This window comes from Diplotaxodon limnothrissa, linkage group LG17, assembly GCF_057381915.1.
Source record: "Diplotaxodon limnothrissa isolate DT_005_m linkage group LG17, D_limnothrissa_male_GT1.1, whole genome shotgun sequence".
In the NCBI taxonomy this organism is placed as follows: domain Eukaryota; kingdom Metazoa; phylum Chordata; class Actinopteri; order Cichliformes; family Cichlidae; genus Diplotaxodon; species Diplotaxodon limnothrissa.
Window position 1 is genome coordinate 35,869,834 of NC_140612.1, and position 18,888 is coordinate 35,888,721.

Consider the following 18,888-nt stretch of genomic DNA (forward strand, 5'->3'; position numbering starts at 1 on the left):
CATAATTCATCCAGTGATAATATTACAGCACATGAATGGCTGACTTATTCCTACAATAAAGCCACACGACAAGAACAAAAACTGCCAGTGTGTGTGTGTATATGCATTAAAACCTCTTTTTATTAGTCAGGTTGCTTTTATTAAATGAGCAATAATGGTGTCCATAAATTCATAGAAAGAAAGGCTTTTACATTGCCACATGGATGTCTAATGGATGTTGCACAAGGCAAAAAAAAAAAAAAAAAAGCAGCTGAAAGAGCATCAGTTCTTTGAGCATGTACTCATTTTTAAATAATTTTCATCCTCACAAAAAGATGTCCTTGAAAATTTTCAGGTTCTTGAGTGTGTGTGTGTGTGTGTGTGTGTGTGTGTGTGTGTGTGTGTGCGCGCGCGCGCATGTACGAGTAAAATACCAGGAGGCTTTGTATGTATTGACTTATTTATTCTCATAATGTGTGGAGACATTCGGTAAATTTCATGAGCGAGAGCTGCTGTTCACTCAAAAGTCACCTCTACGATCTGAAATCATCAGCAATATACACATTTCCCCCATTTTTTGCTTTGTGATCTCTGAGGCATTTCTTAAGTAGAGCCCAAACCCTGGTGATTCAGCCTGGAAAATGTGCACCTTAATAAACAGGCATGGAAAGGAAAGCAATGCAGCATTAAAGCTCTCAGAAAGCCAAACTGCACATGCAGCTGGGCAAGTTAAATAGTTAAAACTCATCACAAATTATCTGGTTAGGATGCTAGCTGATTAGCTGAGCATTTCTCCTTCCATTTCAATTCCACCCAAGCACCGATACTCTCAATATCATTTTAATCTCAATAAATAACACGTCATAAATCAGACTAATCCACTTCTCATCCATTCTCCTTACCTTTTTCACACAGCGCTCACTGCTCTCCCCACTCTTTTCCTTCTTCAACATTGCCACGTGTGTGTGTGTGGGACGAACTGCCAAGTACAGTGCGTGTTTGATTCAGGGCCTTGTGCATTGACGGGACATCATCTTTCAATGATCATTTCAGTGGCTGCACCTCTTGCCCTCTGCCTCTTTTTAGCCTTTCCTTTTCTGTAAACCAGCCCAAACTGCTCCGCCCATGTGCCAACAACACAATGCAATGAATTGTTTTCCCTTCCTTTCATTTTTTCCCCTTCCCTCTCTCCTACCTCAGTATTCTTGTTTAATTGTCAATTGTTCAAGCGCAGGCTGAATCGCTGCCATCAAAACTAAGCTTTGCCCTTGCTGACCCAAGACATGTAGCCAACAAACTAAGAGCATTAAGAAAGGAAGCAGTGATAGAAAAGGACTGGAATGAGCCATCTATACATCCTTATAAACTCTCTTAATGAATGGAAATGCTCATTAGCATACAGAAGAAGAGGTTAGGTTAAAAACTACAGTGATTACAGTTAATCTTGAAAGGAAGTAATTTCGATTGATCCTTTGAGCTCCACTCTTATCAGCACTGTGATTAAAAATGGCCATCATACAAGAAGATAAATAAATAAAAATATGAGGATTAAACTGTTGTTCTTTGGAACATAGAAGATTCCAAAACAACACAAGCAGAACAAGTCAGAACTGCTGCTTTATGTTATTTACAAGGGCAGCCATTGGTGCAAACATCGCTGACCTCATGCAACCTGTAATGGGTATGCTGGTCTCGAAAGTTTATTGGATGGGAGATTAAATGAGGGGCTTTAAGAGCTCAGAGTTGCACTGAAGGATTGCAGGTCATTTTAGGAGCTGGGGATAGAGGGCTTATTGGATGTTTTTTGGGACAAGATTACCACAGGGCACAAAGGAAACAGGGGCTACTGCCAGAGAGAATGGCACAGTGGTTCACTTATTCCTGTGTAAAATGAGAACAAGCAAACAGCATGAGAAGAACAACCCAAACGTAACCCATTCAGTTCTGATTTCTATTCCCTAGCTAATCTTTGAAAAGCACAGAATTAACAGGGTTTTTATTACTAAGGTATGGGGTAAGCATTGTCTAAAAGCTATTAAAACTCCTTTCCATTAAACGCATACTATATGAATGTGAATCAGTGAAATCTGTCACTTTTCCATCGCTGGCACACCTGCAATCTTATCAGTGTGAATCCAGTAATATTTATGCACCACTTCTACCATAGCTCAAGTCTATTAATCCAGTGCATGCATTAACAGACAGCCATGCACAAATTACAAGTGTAAATAGTCAAGTTATAACATATGTCTCTGAGCTCGAGTCTCAATCAGAAATCAGCTCTCTCACTCAGACACTGGGTGCGAGGGGCAGGATCATAAAATTCAAAGTGGCTTATATGTGAATGACACAGCGCCATTTATAGACCAATTCTGCTTGCAGTGCTAAACACCTCATCTGTGAGAAAAGGTTTAAATCTGTATTTCAGCTTGTGGCAATAAAAGTCTGCAAATAAACTCAAAGTAATGAATGAGCTGGTGCTCATCCGCGTACAATAACCCGTCAGCCAAATTCTGGTTAGGTGTTCCTGCAGCTTACTGCTCACCACGAGTGGCAAGTCTGAATGAAGGGCTGTTGTTATGAGTGATCACATACTGGTTAGATTAGAGATGACTTTACAGTAACCTGACAGATTCTAAGATGGTCCTTCAATCTCAAATAATAAACTATTTTCAGTTTGACCATCTCTGATTTGCATAAACATTTTATGGTCCACAGCTTGAACAAGTGTAATGAAGAAAATAGCATTTTCTTCTTTTTTTGACTAAGAATTTCATGTAAAAATGTATTCAGCATGTTTTGTTTTGCATTATTGTGAAATTCAACTATATACTATTCAGAAATTGTCACCAATTGTGTTTTGACATCTTTTTAATGTTTAATTCTAATGAGTCTGCGGTCAAATACGGGGCTTTATAAGACTGCTTAAGTTTTTTGTTTTTTTTTAGTCCTCAATACTGAGACGTTTTTTGATCCGTCTATCCCAATTTCACAGCTATTGATTCATTTTGATGGTAAGAAAGGGCACTGAAAATTTCAGGTTTGTATCTTTAGTTTTTGAGATATTCATGTTCAAACAAAAACAACAAGAAAATTGCTGCAAGTGGTTTGACAAAAGTATTTCGAAAAGTATTTGAAATAAAAAAATCATTATATAGAAGTCCAAAAATGGGAACATAATATTTTTAGGCAAAATTGGGGATGGTTGAGGTGAAGGCCCACAGTGATTTGAGATCAAAGAACCCAAAAGACACTTGTAGCTGAAGGCAGTGAAAACAGCGAATGGAGTCAGCAGCATGCTTCTCCTGTGCTCATATATTAGCCACTCAGGAATGGCTGTACAAGTCCCAACATATAAAAAGCTATTTTCAGAGGCAAACAGCTTTTGTGTGTCAATGTCATTCAATTTGTCAAATACCTGGAGAAGAAAGGCCACTGTGTAATTCAGTATCCTCTGATTATTTACAATATATATGTCTGTAATAGTCTCTCATATAATGATCCAAGACTGGGTAAAAATGGAGAAAAAAAATCTTGGTGATTTTCCCTCCTCACATCAGTCAATATTGATATATAATCACAATATATATATTTAAACCAAAATGAACTTCATGAGTTTGTCATAAGCTGAACATGATAAATGTACTGCAACACTGTAACTGTATTTTAAATAAATACTGTTGTAGTATATAGACAAACTCTTTCAAATTGTTGGCCACATGAAGTGCAGTACTGGGTAGTGAGGCTCATAAATGGGCCAGGTGTGCGCTTTGCACTCAGCTGCTTAAAATATGACATTTTGGACCATGTTTACCGACATCGTGTCTTGTAATGTGTGTAAGCCGCCATTGTGGAAACATGTTTTCAACACAGTTTACAGTGTATACTGCTCTGCTTCTTTGTCAGACTTTAAATAGCCAAAATATCGCCACATTAATTCCTCAATAGTGTCCTAATCCTTTGAGTATCAGGTTGTATCCACTGCAGTGTCATATTTGGTAACAAAGTCGTTTGATTTTTCAATAACAGTCTTTGTTCTCATTTTCTCTTTTATCTCACTCGAATTCCTAATATACTGTAGTGTGTAGCAGCCCAAACGTTAGCACATGTGCTGACTATTCTTACTGTCATTGGCCTTCAGTGTTGTCAGTAAAAAAAAAAAAAAATGGATTTGGATAAGCTCCATGCAGTTTATATTGACCTTGTTTAGTAATGCCATCTTGGAAAGTTTTTGCACGATAATTATTTTTATCATTTTATCACCTGGCTCTATAAGAATCACTCACTTTTTTTATACTAGGTTTCCTTTCAGACAGCACCGGCACTGCTGCAGAACTCCAGCATGTTTGCAGGTTGCGACACTGGAAGAGCCATAAACGTGGAGTTCGTGTTGTGATGTGGGTTGCATGCAGGTAATAAAAATATTTCAGACTAATCTGCCTTAAGCAACAATGTTCATCTCTTGGCTTTCCCCTCCATGACATTCCTAATCTTCCACTTTCTATCCAGCTTTCACACCCCGCAGGAACTCTTTTACATAACAGATTGATTGGGTAGCTGATGATTTATGAATAATACATGTTCAATATTCAGCACTTGCCCACATGGGACACAATCGTGTATCCGGCAGTGACCATGAGCCACCAATACAACCACAGAAGAAAGGGGATGAGGAGCACTTGGTATGCACTTGTTTTCTAGCAGTCGCTTATATAGACGCATGTGCACAATGAGGAAAAGAGATGAAAAGAGCTCTATTTAAAGCCATGTGCTCCTTTGTTACAAGTGTCTTTGAATGGGCTATTCCAATTCAGTATAAGATGCTATTGAGCTCTTATGCTGAATTGGACAGACACAGATGCAGCATCGTTTTATATGTTTGTGCTCGCTGGAGGACAAATATAATCTTTCCAGTCGTGGGGTTGGGGTGGAGGCCTAAGCTTAACTCCTAATAATCTATAACCCCTTAACTCTAAATGGAAGCCCTAAAGTGCTGCGAAGCATCCATGCTGGAATACATCTGACATCTAACATCAGAGATCAAACACGCAGGCTTTATGCCCCATCTGTTTATGTAATTCATATGGCGATACCCACAATGAAACCATAAATATCACAACATCTAAATCCTGGCTCCTGGCACATTCAGCTGGGCTCTGCAGCCCTCTGGAAATGACAGATTTGTTTTATATTTGTGGTAAGACGACATGTTTTAGAACTGGGTGGGGGGAATCTCCCGTTGAACACAGTCAACAAGCTAGCTGAGTGCCAAGGGAACTGTGGTACAGCGCAAAGAACATCTAGGCTGGCGTTGTGAAAAAACAGAGACCCCTCTGGGAGAGAGAAAATGAAAACAGACACAGATGCAGCATCAGATCTGACGAGATATGGTACTGTTTTGATTTCCCCACAAACACCGTGGATTCATCTCATCCTGCTAGACCAGGGGTGCTCAATACGTCGATCGCGATCGACCAGTCGATCGCAAAGGTAGTATTGGTAGATCGCATGGCATTAAAAAAAATAGATGCCAGCCTATCATCCATCCCGTCACTTGATTGATACAGGGAAGCCAGTCAGATGACATCGGATTTTTTTCTGACGCTTAGGTCGCTGCGCATGTGCAAACAGCGGTGCGAAGTGTAGTAAAACCGACAAGCTAGTCAGCGAGTTAACTCCAATTTTTAGCTCTCGGTTTTTTCTAAACCTAAGAAAGGGTTAAAAATGAGTGAGGGAGCTGGACCAAGTAAGAAGACAAAAACGTATCACTTTCATACGGAATGGGAGGAAGACTTTTTTTTCACGATGTCATTTTCGAAGTGCGTTTGCCTCATCTGCCAGGCTGCCATCGCAATGCCAAAGAAGGGAAATGTGGAGCGGCATTTTCGAACTGTTCACGGAAAATACGACACTACATTCCCGCCGAAAAGCGAGCTAAGAAAGAAAAAGGTGAAGGAACTAAAATCCCAGTTGTCCGGACAGCAGTCATTTTTCACACAACAAACTTCAAAAGCGAAAGCCGCCACCGAAGCATCGTTCCGGGTGAGTCACATCATCGTTAAAAACAAGAAGTCTTTTCAAGATGGAGAGATGGTAAAAGAGGCATTCGTTGAAGCAGCTGACTCATTGTTCCGAGACTTTAAAAATAAGGCAGAAATAACATCTTCGATCAAAGCTCTCCAGCTGTCAAGAAGTACAGTTACACGGCGCTGTGAAGCCATGGCGGAGGATTTAACCCAGCAACTTTGGAAGGACATCGGAGATTGCCAGTGTTTCTCACTGCAGTTGGACGAATCTACGGACGTGAGTGACACAGCCCAGGTGTGCATTTTCATTCGTATGGTGTTTACTGATATCACTGCAAAAGAAGAGCTATTAACAGTCCTGCCCATGAAAGAACAGACGCGAGGAGAGGACATATTTCAGTCGTTCAAAAACTTTATCGAGAAAACCCAGCTCCCAGTGTACAAATTGGTGTCTATTACCACAGATGGAGCACCCGCAATGGTTGGCCGCTTGAATGGATTTATTGCCAAGTGCAGGCAGGACGATGCTTTCCCGGACTTCCTAAATTACCATTGCATAATCCACCAACAAGCGTTATGCGCTAAAATGCTCAACATGAAGGAGATCATGAATGTTGCAACGAAGATCGCCTGTTCTATTCGTGCCAGATCTCTTCAAAGACGGTTATTTCGTGCACATCTGGAGAAGGCTGACTGCGACCACTCTGAGTTGTTGCTACACACTGACGTGAGGTGGCTTAGTCGAGGGAAATTCCTGCAAAGATTTCGAGAGCTCTGTCCGGAGATTAAGGAGTTTTTCCGTGTAGCTGGACAAGCAGAATACATGCAACTTAATGACGGTCAGTGGCTGTTAGACTTGGCATTTTTAACCGATCTGACAAACATGTTGAATGACCTTAATCTACAGCTGCAAGGAAAAGACAAAACAGTGATCAACATGATCAGCTCAGTTAATGCTTTCAAACGAAAGATGCAACATCTCTCTTTAAAGCTGCAGCGCCATGATTTGATAAACTTTCAAAACCTGGCGTCAGAGCTGGAGATGCAGGGGATGGCCTGTTTGCAACTTGACAGTGCACGCTACACAGAGCAGATTGACAATTGTCTGTCAGAGTTTGACAAACGCTTTCAAGACTTTTCTTTGCTCGAGCCAGTCGCTACCTTCATGTGCTATCCTTTTCGGGAAGATGCTGATGTCGATTCACTCGCATCAAAAATTGCAAAACTATTTCACCTGAACTCTTCTGGAGTGGAAGATGAGATTTTGACACTACAAGCCGACATTGAGCTGAAGTCCAGAGATCATGGACAGTTCTGGAACTTACTCACAGAAGTAAAGTACCCCAACATGAGGAAATGTGCTGCCTCTTTGACTGCATTATTCGGCTCCACTTATTTATGTGAGTCATCATTTTCCCACATGAACATCATTAAGTCCAAGTACCGTTCCACCATGACTGATGAACATTTGGAAGTGTGTTTGAGGCTGGCCGTCAGCAGCTACTGTCCGGACTATGCATCCCTGGCTGATTCAATTCAGTGCAAGTCATCAGAGTAAACTCAGGTAATGACAAAAAATTTACATTGTTAATTGTGTTGTGAAATATTGGATATTGCGGTTATGCATGTATATACATTGTAGATATAAAGAATCCTCAATATATTTATAAATAAGTATATGTTTTGGATTTTTGTAGTGGGTAGATCATGTTGACTTGGTCATTTTATAAGTAGCTCACATGCGGAAAAAGTGTGAGCACCCCTGTGCTAGACTATCAACAGAAATTTGACAAGTGACTTAACAAACATGCTCTGTTATTAATCACAGAGGTGAAGATAGCAATATTTAGCACTTATGAATACACTGTAAAAAAACAAAACAAAAAAACATGTTTGTCATGTTTTTGTATACAAATACACTTTGAAGATATACAACATATCAATACAACAGTGCACTTGCCTTATACCTGCTTTGGCTTGTGAATGTCAATAAGAGGATTTACAGCTCTTTAAGGTACAGCTATACGCTGACATCTTTACCTTCTTTCTGCTGCTCACTTTAGGGGTCACTACAGGTAATCATCTGCCTCCATTTCAACCTATCCCTAGCATCCTCTTGTCACGCCAACCCCCTTCACCTTCCCTCCTACCTCATAGCTTCATCTTTTCCACCCAGATGTCTGCTATCTGCTCTGCACATTTCCAAACTCAGCTTTGCCTCTATTTGCGTCTAAACCGCTCAACCTGAGCTTTCCCTCTGATGTACTCATTTCTAATCCTTTCCATCCTAGTCATTCTGAACAAAACCTTGGGAGGATACCCTGCCACATCCATCATATCCATACATCATAAACCACCATCATAGCAGGTCTCACTGCCATCTCTTAAACATGCCCTTTAACCTTGGTACCATTTGTTACGATTAACGCCAACGCTCTTCTCCAACCCCTCCACCTGCCTGCACTCTCTTCTTCACCTCTCTTGTGCTCATCTGTAGCTTTGGATGGTTGACCAGCCAAAGTCATCCACCGTCAATCCTCTTTTCTCCAGAGCATATCTCCACCTGTTCCCTCCTCTACAGATAACAGTATGGTAAATGGTAAATGGCCTGTATTTATATAGCGCTTTACTAGTCCCTAAGGACCCCAAAGCGCTTTACATATCCAGTCATCCACCCATTCACACACACATTCACACACTGGTGATGGCAAGCTACATTGTAGCCACAGCCACCCTGGGGCGCACTGACAGAGGCGAGGCTGCCGGACACTGGCGCCACCGGGCCCTCTGACCACCACCAGTAGGCAACGGGTGAAGTGTCTTGCCCAAGGACACAACGACCGAGACTGTCCAAGCCGGGGCTCGAACCGGCAACTTTCCGATTACAAGACGAACTCCCAACTCTTGAGCCACGATCGCCCATAAGTATAGTCTGCAAAAATAACAGTCCATGGAAACTCCTGCCTGACATCACCTGTTAACCTGTGATGTTGCTATTTTTAATATTTTGCTTAAAGAGTTGAATGAAATGTTACTGAAGCACCTCAGGTAAAAAAAAAAAATCATGCCTTTATAAAAAGGGAGAAACAGGAAGAAGTTACTCCTTATTATAATTCATTTGGACAAGGTTTTATCTTTAAAAGAACATATAATATTCACTTCACACACCATATTGTTATTCTCTGATTCTAGTAGAATAACGTGGCATGATTCACAGTTAAAAATGATCATCATTTATCTTTTGGGGCCTTGAAGAATTTTTTTAGTTCACCCGCTCTCAAAAAAACAAAAAACATTTATGCCCTATCCTACTCTCTTCCTCTCTAAGACCACACTCACTTTTAAGCAAGCTTACTTCTGACTAGCACAGAAGGTCAGAACAGCTGGTGGTTTTTTGTTTGAGGGAAAGAAAATACACCCATGCTCACTGAAGTCTTGAGTACAGCAGGCTTTTCAGCTCCAGCAGCAGGAGGAAAAAAATGCCTCCCTCTTTTAACCAGTTTGGTTGTTTTTTGGTATGAAAGCTGCAAAAGATGAGACACCAGCTAACTACCTTAAAAAAAATGGCACCCTGCAATCTTGAATAAAAAACACATAAATAAGCCAATAAAGAGACCAAGCACAAACCAAAGCTAAAAGCTTGGCTCTAACTGCTAAGTGGCTTGTAATGACGTTGGTCACTTAATATTTTTGTAATACATTTCTGCTCAGAACAAAGCACAGAGCAAGTGCAAAATGCCAAGCTCTGCACTCTGCCTTTGGCATCACTCCACCAAGGAAAACATTTCATCTTCTAAAATTAATGTTTAGCCATTTCTGAGTATTTCAAGGAATTCTAGACGAAAGCTTTAAAGATTAATTTGATGTTTAGTCACACATCATAACACGTATGCCTCGAACAAGGACTTTAAACCAGCAGTGAGGTGACGGGACAATGACCGTGCAGACTTTAAGCCTGGTGTCTTCAGTGCTGGCCTTTGCCACTGATTGACAAGCCAACAGGAAGGGAGGGAGGGCTTATTCGGCATCCCCACAACACCTGATAACTGTGGGGAGCCAAAGAGTCCTGCCCAATATGCCTTTCTGTGTGCGTGTGTGGGAGTACAAAATGTTCCCTTTGGCTGAAAGAACCTGAGGTACTTCAGGTTCATCAGGAATTTTCCCAGCTTTGAAATGCCTTTTCAGGGCAACACAAAAATCAGATGTGATGGTTTAACATTCTAAAAGGCAGTAAGTCTTTGTTGACCATTTCATAAACCAAAATATCTTTATGCTTCATAAATGAAACCCAGATTAACAAAATTGGTTTCAAAATACTGATGGCCCTCAGCGCTATCCCTCAGCCTTTTAGGAGAAGCACCTATGTCAATTAGATTAGAAAATCCTAGGTCATATCTTTCTCAAGTTACCACATTCACATGATTTTCAGAAAACATGACATTGATGTCACTGAGATTCAAACTTTAGTATCAATATGGAAAATCAATATGGAATAAAAAATTAAGTACTTCGATGCTGCTGATTTTTCTGTCTCAGGATGAAAACTTTGTAGGGTCATAAAAAATAAATCAATAAAATGTATTCTTTGTCTGAAAAATCCTGCATGAAGGGTAAAATTCTAGTGGTAATTAATCAAATTCAACTGAGACTTCAGACAGAGACTGTTGTGTGCACTCAGGTGAAATGGACACGTTTTAAGATAAACTTCAGGGCAAATTATTGAAGTGACTACCAATGACAGTGCAAGATACTAATGATTGACATTTTACAGTCGGGCAACTGAAGCCCTGAATGTCCACTAGCAACAAAACATCTTCAAAAAGTGATTAAAATGCAAACAATTACTTTGCTAATCAATTCTTTTACATATTCAACTTGCAGTTTGGGTGGCTGTTTGAGCAAAAACGTGCAGTTTTAAAACATCGCTCTGTAGGAAATACTGAGAGGGTTGTAGGGGGGGTTGTAGTTTTTCCAACAAGGAAAAATATTTCACAAATAAAGGCTGTGTGTGTACTCAGCTGTGACTGTAGGGACACAAGCTGGCATGCTATGCTACACAATGCAAAACATACAGTGATGTCTTCACAGCTGTGTTTCTGAAGGCTCTGCATGCAAATTTCTTCTAAAAACATTCGAGTTCCTGTAAATCAGATGTTTGGCTAGAAACGAGAGCAAAGCAAGCAGCTCTTTCGATGAGCCGTGTGTATGGTTTGGCAGCTTGAGTTTTGTTTTAATTTTTTTGTTTTTTCAAAGGTGGCTTCACACCAGAAGAGATCAAATCTGTGTTTTTCCGAACCATTGATCTCGGTCACACGACGGGGTAATGGGCTGGAGCGGTGACCCCTGCAGCGGCGACCCCTGCAGCAACGACTGCACTGAACCTACTGAGTTGAACTGTGGACTTTCATTAGAAAGTAACCATCTCACGTTCAATTGCTAACTTGCTTGGAAGGGATTCAAACCTTATGGCACCTCTATTACACGGCCCACAAGATTGCCTCATTGGCACACACATGAGATAAAATTGTCAGCCTATCCAGATCTCATCAGCATACGGTGGTGGATGTTCATTTCCCATTCGACCTGCTTCAGGTGCTAACTGACGTGAATAATAAACAGATACGGAGCCTCTCGTCTCACGGTGTGAGGCTTCTACACAGATTGGCATGTGTTCCAAAATGAGTAATCGTAAGTGAAAGACAGAAGGAGACAGACAGAGAGGAGCATGCTAACAAACACTGATGAGAAGGTAATGTACTAGAAAGAAAATTGAAATTTAATGATGATGACAGGGAAAATTGGCCAGCTCACGTTGGCTCCATTTGCCAGGATCGGTGCTGCAAAAGTTCTTTTTATTGTGCCTTTTTTTTTTCTTTCTTACAGTGGCACAATTTGCAATCACCTTGAGCTGGTCTGTTTTTTACACTTATTTATTTTTTGCTTTGCATCTGTGTGGACACTTGTCAGTCCGTTCTCCAATCTGGTGTCAAATCTTGCCTTCGAACTGCACGTGTCATCATCTATAAAAGTTTTAGCCACATCAGGAACAGAAAGAGACAGGGGCTGAGTGAGGAAGAGGAGTGGGTATATAAAGGATTGAGGCAAAAGAAGACTTGAGCCCTGTCTCTCATAATTGAAGTCTTATTCACTCACTCCCACATAACCTGTCAATTTTTATCGCCTCACTGCAGCTGTTCAAACTGCCAACCATCTATAATTACCACTCTAAAAATACATGATGCTGACCAAATAATCACAAACCAGCTTAAAACCTTTGTCTGATGTTTCTGGGCCCCAAAGCACTTATGTAGATGATCATGGGCCATATCATTTAATGCTCCTCCACCTAAAACCAAAGAGCCATTGTTCTCATGGAGCAAACAGTGAATGTTTGTGTCAGAGATACTGAGACCCCATGTGTGGTCATCTGAATGACACTGTTGGATTGTGCGCATCCCCAAAATGGATAAAACTCACCCAACAGCTCCGATGAGTATTTAACAGTATAACAGTTATAATTTTATGCAGGTTTTCAAATACAGCTATACTGGTAAACAAGTAAAAACACCCAGTGTGCACATTGCAAGCTTTTTGGAAGGATGGATAACCCAAGCAAGTTTTAAGTATCCTGGGATCTTGTTAATGAGTGATGGGAAGGTGGAGCGACAGGTGGAAGTGTGTATTGCTGCAATATCAGCAGTAATGCGGGCACTGTACCAGATTGCTGTGGTGAACAGAGAGCTGATCTGGAGGTCAAAATTCTCCCTGAGGTCTGCACTCGCCCGGCTGAGAGGAGACAGCAGGATAGACGCAGGACTATATTGCTCATTTGGTCTGGGAGTGTCCCACAATCCCCTAGGATGAACCTGCTATACTGCTAGGAAAAAGGGTGCCTGGAAAACCCTCCTCAGCCTGCTACCAAAGCAAGCCAACTTCGGATGAGGGGAAGAAAATGGACATTTATTTAGAAACTTCCAGCAGGATCATGAGGAGACTTGTAGAGTTAATATGTTAGGGTGCCGTTATAATTATGGGGATCCACATTTGATAAATATTCAAGAGGTGAATTTAAGGGTTTCAAGTATGAACAGACTTTTAAGTACTTTTATTACACCATAAAAAGTCACACACAGACTGAGCCTCAGAATGAAGGGACAAGACTGAGGGACGTGTGTATATATTACAATTATAGCAACAGTAAAACAGTATAATTGCTAGACTGTTTTAGTATGGTTGATGGGTTCTCCTATGAACATTTACCAGCATATGCTATCGCCACCTGTTTGTTTATTTAGAGGCTCTAAAGCACCCTTCATCCTTCTTTTAGTACCCACAGCTTGCCAGCACAAGCAACCATAAGCCAGGACACACTTAGCTCCTCCACTGATATATTAGCAATCACTGATGATTGAAGTGACAGTGACTGACATATTACCTACCCCTAGTGTCTATGTAAAAGAAGGAAGGTAAACAGTTGAGGTAACCTAAGCTAGGCCTGTAGAAGCCTGATGCACAGTCCTTTGAGAGGAAACCCAAGAGGAGAAGAGGGAAGGAAGTATTCTCCATAAGGCCAGTAGGAAACTTGCTGTTTATACCTCCTTTGCTGCTGCTCTTCTCTGGGGGAAATCTCAATTGCTTCAAATGTATTTCTGTGCTGATATTTTTACAGAAGTCATATCCTGATATTATAGCAAGTTATATTTTACCACCATAAAACAGAAGAAAATGAACAGTTTGCTAATTATAGTTTTTGAGAGGTATATAAATAGCAGACTTGTCTTAGCCAAACACAAGTTTTAAGCAAAAACATTATAATAAAACAGCAGCCTGGGCAGGACGGAGGAAGGGAAACATAAGCACGAAGCATTACGTCAGTGACTTTAGGAATAAAATTCTTGCTTATGGTGTCTTTTAATGATGCAATCTACACAAGATAGCATGCTCATTTAAGCTCTTCCAGAGTATAAGCTAGTTAGGAAAGACACCCTTCCCCCTCACTGCAAATGTTTTTTTTCAACACCTTACCAGGTACCAAAGCTTTGTGATCGTTGTTCCATGGTGCTGGACTGGCTATCAGGTTTTTATGTCATAATAACATAATTATAGGTGATGATGACTGAACAAAGTTCAAAGGAGAAAACAAGCGGATCAGATCAGACTAAGAGCAAGGATCACTTCTCTTAAATCAAAGTGCCAGAGAGCTTTTAATAGCTTTGTTCAAATGTCTGCCATAAGGTCTGGAAAACTGAGTGGTGACATTTTAAAAAAAAAAGAGGAAAGAAAACAAGGAACATGTCCTGTTAACAGCTTAACGCACCACACAAATATCTGGTAATGTCCTCAAAACCAAATCCTAAAAGTGCTTCTGTCAGACTGTCCCCAATCTGGGAGTCATTTAGTTAAAAGTAGAGACTTTAACTCAGAGTTAAAAACAGTAGGAACCCTACCCATGTGCCAAAGGTTGTAAAAGCAAAATGCTCATGCATACAATATAATCTAATATTAAAATTAACCCAAATGCTCCCTATATATTACAAAAAGAAATATCTTGTAAAATTGATCTGCATCTGCAACAACTCATGCAATGTGGTCAAAAACATTTATAGGTAATTATTATGTGTGTAAATGGTCCTTTGGGGAAATGTAGTTTTTGAATGCCACAAGCTTGGGCATCCATCTCTTAGTCACTTAACACAGGTAATAATCCAACAAGGCTGGACACTAGAATATCAAACACAGTACTACATGAATGTTAACTTATTAGACAACAAGTTAAAATCAAAAAGCTTATGTGGATATTAGATGAAGGTTCTTCTGACTGCTCCCTTATTTCCACAGAGGTTGCAACAGTGGATGGATCCATAGGTTTCATTTGACACAGATCTTATGCCAGATGCGCTTCCTGATGCAAACATGCCAATTATCCATGCTTGGGACCGGTGATGTGCCAAAAAGTAATAATCTGCCACAAAGTGATTCCCAATGTTTCTGTTTTTTTTTATTTTTTTTATTATCTAATACAGGGGTGCTCACACTTTTTCCGCATGTGAGCTACTTATAAAATGACCAAGTCAACATGATCTACCCACTACAAAAATCCAAAACATATACTTATTTATAAATATATTGAGGATTCTTTATATCTACAATGTATATACATGCATAACCGCAATATCCAATATTTCACAACACAATTAACAATGTAAATTTTTTGTCATTACCTGAGTTTACTCTGATGACTTGCACTGAATTGAATCAGCCAGGGATGCATAGTCCGGACAGTAGCTGCTGACGGCCAGCCTCAAACACACTTCCAAATGTTCATCAGTCATGGTGGAACGGTACTTGGACTTAATGATGTTCATGTGGGAAAATGATGACTCACATAAATAAGTGGAGCCGAATAATGCAGTCAAAGAGGCAGCACATTTCCTCATGTTGGGGTACTTTACTTCTGTGAGTAAGTTCCAGAACTGTCCATGATCTCTGGACTTCAGCTCAATGTCGGCTTGTAGTGTCAAAATCTCATCTTCCACTCCAGAAGAGTTCAGGTGAAATAGTTTTGCAATTTTTGATGCGAGTGAATCGACATCAGCATCTTCCCGAAAAGGATAGCACATGAAGGTAGCGACTGGCTCGAGCAAAGAAAAGTCTTGAAAGCGTTTGTCAAACTCTGACAGACAATTGTCAATCTGCTCTGTGTAGCGTGCACTGTCAAGTTGCAAACAGGCCATCCCCTGCATCTCCAGCTCTGACGCCAGGTTTTGAAAGTTTATCAAATCATGGCGCTGCAGCTTTAAAGAGAGATGTTGCATCTTTCGTTTGAAAGCATTAACTGAGCTGATCATGTTGATCACTGTTTTGTCTTTTCCTTGCAGCTGTAGATTAAGGTCATTCAACATGTTTGTCAGATCGGTTAAAAATGCCAAGTCTAACAGCCACTGACCGTCATTAAGTTGCATGTATTCTGCTTGTCCAGCTACACGGAAAAACTCCTTAATCTCCGGACAGAGCTCTCGAAATCTTTGCAGGAATTTCCCTCGACTAAGCCACCTCACGTCAGTGTGTAGCAACAACTCAGAGTGGTCGCAGTCAGCCTTCTCCAGATGTGCACGAAATAACCGTCTTTGAAGAGATCTGGCACGAATAGAACAGGCGATCTTCGTTGCAACATTCATGATCTCCTTCATGTTGAGCATTTTAGCGCATAACGCTTGTTGGTGGATTATGCAATGGTAATTTAGGAAGTCCGGGAAAGCATCGTCCTGCCTGCACTTGGCAATAAATCCATTCAAGCGGCCAACCATTGCGGGTGCTCCATCTGTGGTAATAGACACCAATTTGTACACTGGGAGCTGGGTTTTCTCGATAAAGTTTTTGAACGACTGAAATATGTCCTCTCCTCGCGTCTGTTCTTTCATGGGCAGGACTGTTAATAGCTCTTCTTTTGCAGTGATATCAGTAAACACCATACGAATGAAAATGCACACCTGGGCTGTGTCACTCACGTCCGTAGATTCGTCCAACTGCAGTGAGAAACACTGGCAATCTCCGATGTCCTTCCAAAGTTGCTGGGTTAAATCCTCCGCCATGGCTTCACAGCGCCGTGTAACTGTACTTCTTGACAGCTGGAGAGCTTTGATCGAAGATGTTATTTCTGCCTTATTTTTAAAGTCTCGGAACAATGAGTCAGCTGCTTCAACGAATGCCTCTTTTACCATCTCTCCATCTTGAAAAGACTTCTTGTTTTTAACGATGATGTGACTCACCCGGAACGATGCTTCGGTGGCGGCTTTCGCTTTTGAAGTTTGTTGTGTGAAAAATGACTGCTGTCCGGACAACTGGGATTTTAGTTCCTTCACCTTTTTCTTTCTTAGCTCGCTTTTCGGCGGGAATGTAGTGTCGTATTTTCCGTGAACAGTTCGAAAATGCCGCTCCACATTTCCCTTCTTTGGCATTGCGATGGCAGCCTGGCAGATGAGGCAAACGCACTTCGAAAATGACATCGTGAAAAAAAAGTCTTCCTCCCATTCCGTATGAAAGTGATACGTTTTTGTCTTCTTACTTGGTCCAGCTCCCTCACTCATTTTTAACCCTTTCTTAGGTTTAGAAAAAACCGAGAGCTAAAAATTGGAGTTAACTCGCTGACTAGCTTGTCAGTTTTACTACACTTCGCGCCGCTGTTTGCACATGCGCAGCGACCTAAGCGTCAGAAAAAAATCCGATGTCATCTGACTGGCTTCCCTGTATCAATCAAGTGACGGGATGGATGATAGGCTGGCATCTATTTTTTTAATGCCATGCGATCTACCAATACTACCTTTGCGATCGACTGGTCGATCGCGATCGACGTATTGAGCACCCCTGATCTAATACATTTGCTCACATTGCAAAATAGGCTCTACTTAGCATGACTTATTAAGGCATTATACATAAAATGAAGAAATGACCTGTTCTTCAAGTATCTCTATGGCTCTGACTTGTTGTCCCTACCATTGTGATCTACATTATAATCAATTGGGTCCTTTATGGCCACTTAAAATATCTTTATAGAACCGTTTTGTTATATTCATTCAAATTGCTGCTCTCCTCTTGGCCAGAACGCCTCTGAAAAAGACATTTTTAATGTCAATGATAATGTTTACGTGATTAATGTCACTTTGCTAAGAACTGATTACAGCTTTAATATTGTGAAAGGTATCTATGTTCTGGCTCATAATGGCATCTAATCATTCATGAGAGATTTGTTTGACATGTATTTGACAGATTACAGGCCAACAAGTAATTTACAACAGTTTTTAGCAAGCACTGGAAATCACTTTTTGGCACAACACCTGGCACCAGGAGTACACTAGCTTGTGACTCACAATTAATGGTAATTGCTAGGAGTTAGGTGGCTAACATTAATATGTGTGCCAGCAAGGTTAACGTTTTCGATAACTGTTCAATACTTCACCATTGTTGAAACGGGAGCTTTTATGGCCTCTTGATATTAGCAGTGTGTCACTATAAAGAAGCCAAAGAGCCGTCAAGACACCTTGGTGGAAACACGTATTGTTACAATATCTTGTTAACAGTGTGTTTTGGCCTTGGTTCTTAAAGCAGAGGAAGTCCTTCAGGCTTTTATGAAGTGTACTAGACAAAGCAACGGATGTCTTGCTTTGCAGCACTCCGTAGAGGACGTGCAGTCCTAAAGGAAGCAACTAAAAAGAGACCATAAATGATTCTCTCTTTTTACTCCATTCTTGTTACAACTCTTCCTCCGTAAACAATCTTGATTCAGAGTGGAGCCGACCACAGTTTATTATGTGCTTGTTTTGTAAGCTGCTCTTGGATGCCACATGTAAGAGCTGTGGACATGCTTCTCAGTGGTTTTACTTGCTATTCTTGGATTACTATTGTGTTTGTGTAGAAGAAAACCTATAATAGACTGCAGCAGACAGAGAGGTGTCGACAATATTTTAAAAATATATTTTTCTTCTTATGTCGCTCTCCCTCTCTTTACACATTTCCCTGCGTCTGTAATTGAAGTGAGATCAAACACAGCCCACAGCTTGGCTGGATTACAGCAGCCTCAGATTTAAGTCAAACTGTACTGGCGGACAAGTCTTTAAAAAAAGAAAATAAAAAAATGAAAGAATTTTTCCATTTTTTTCTATTATTCTCACAACATCTACACTGAACCATCACAGTTTATCCACCTTGTGAACAATGTTATCAACCAGACAGAGCTAACAGGTGGCTGGATCTTCAAGCACGCACAACGCTGCTGACTGACATTTTGGCTGACAATTGAGGCTGTTGAAGACAGCTCGGCCTGTCATACACCCAGGCTGCGCTACCGCTGGATCGCATGCAAGCAGCAGACCGTCTGTCGATCTTT

The 18,888-nt window shown here is 40.8% G+C and overlaps 1 protein-coding gene across 2 annotated transcripts in view; it reads right to left on the bottom strand.

The window, feature by feature from the left end:
• Nucleotides 1-18,888, bottom strand: part of ahcyl2b (adenosylhomocysteinase like 2b) — a 60,411-nt gene that overhangs the window by 22,038 nt on the left and 19,485 nt on the right. The gene's annotated exons all lie outside the window — the stretch shown is intronic.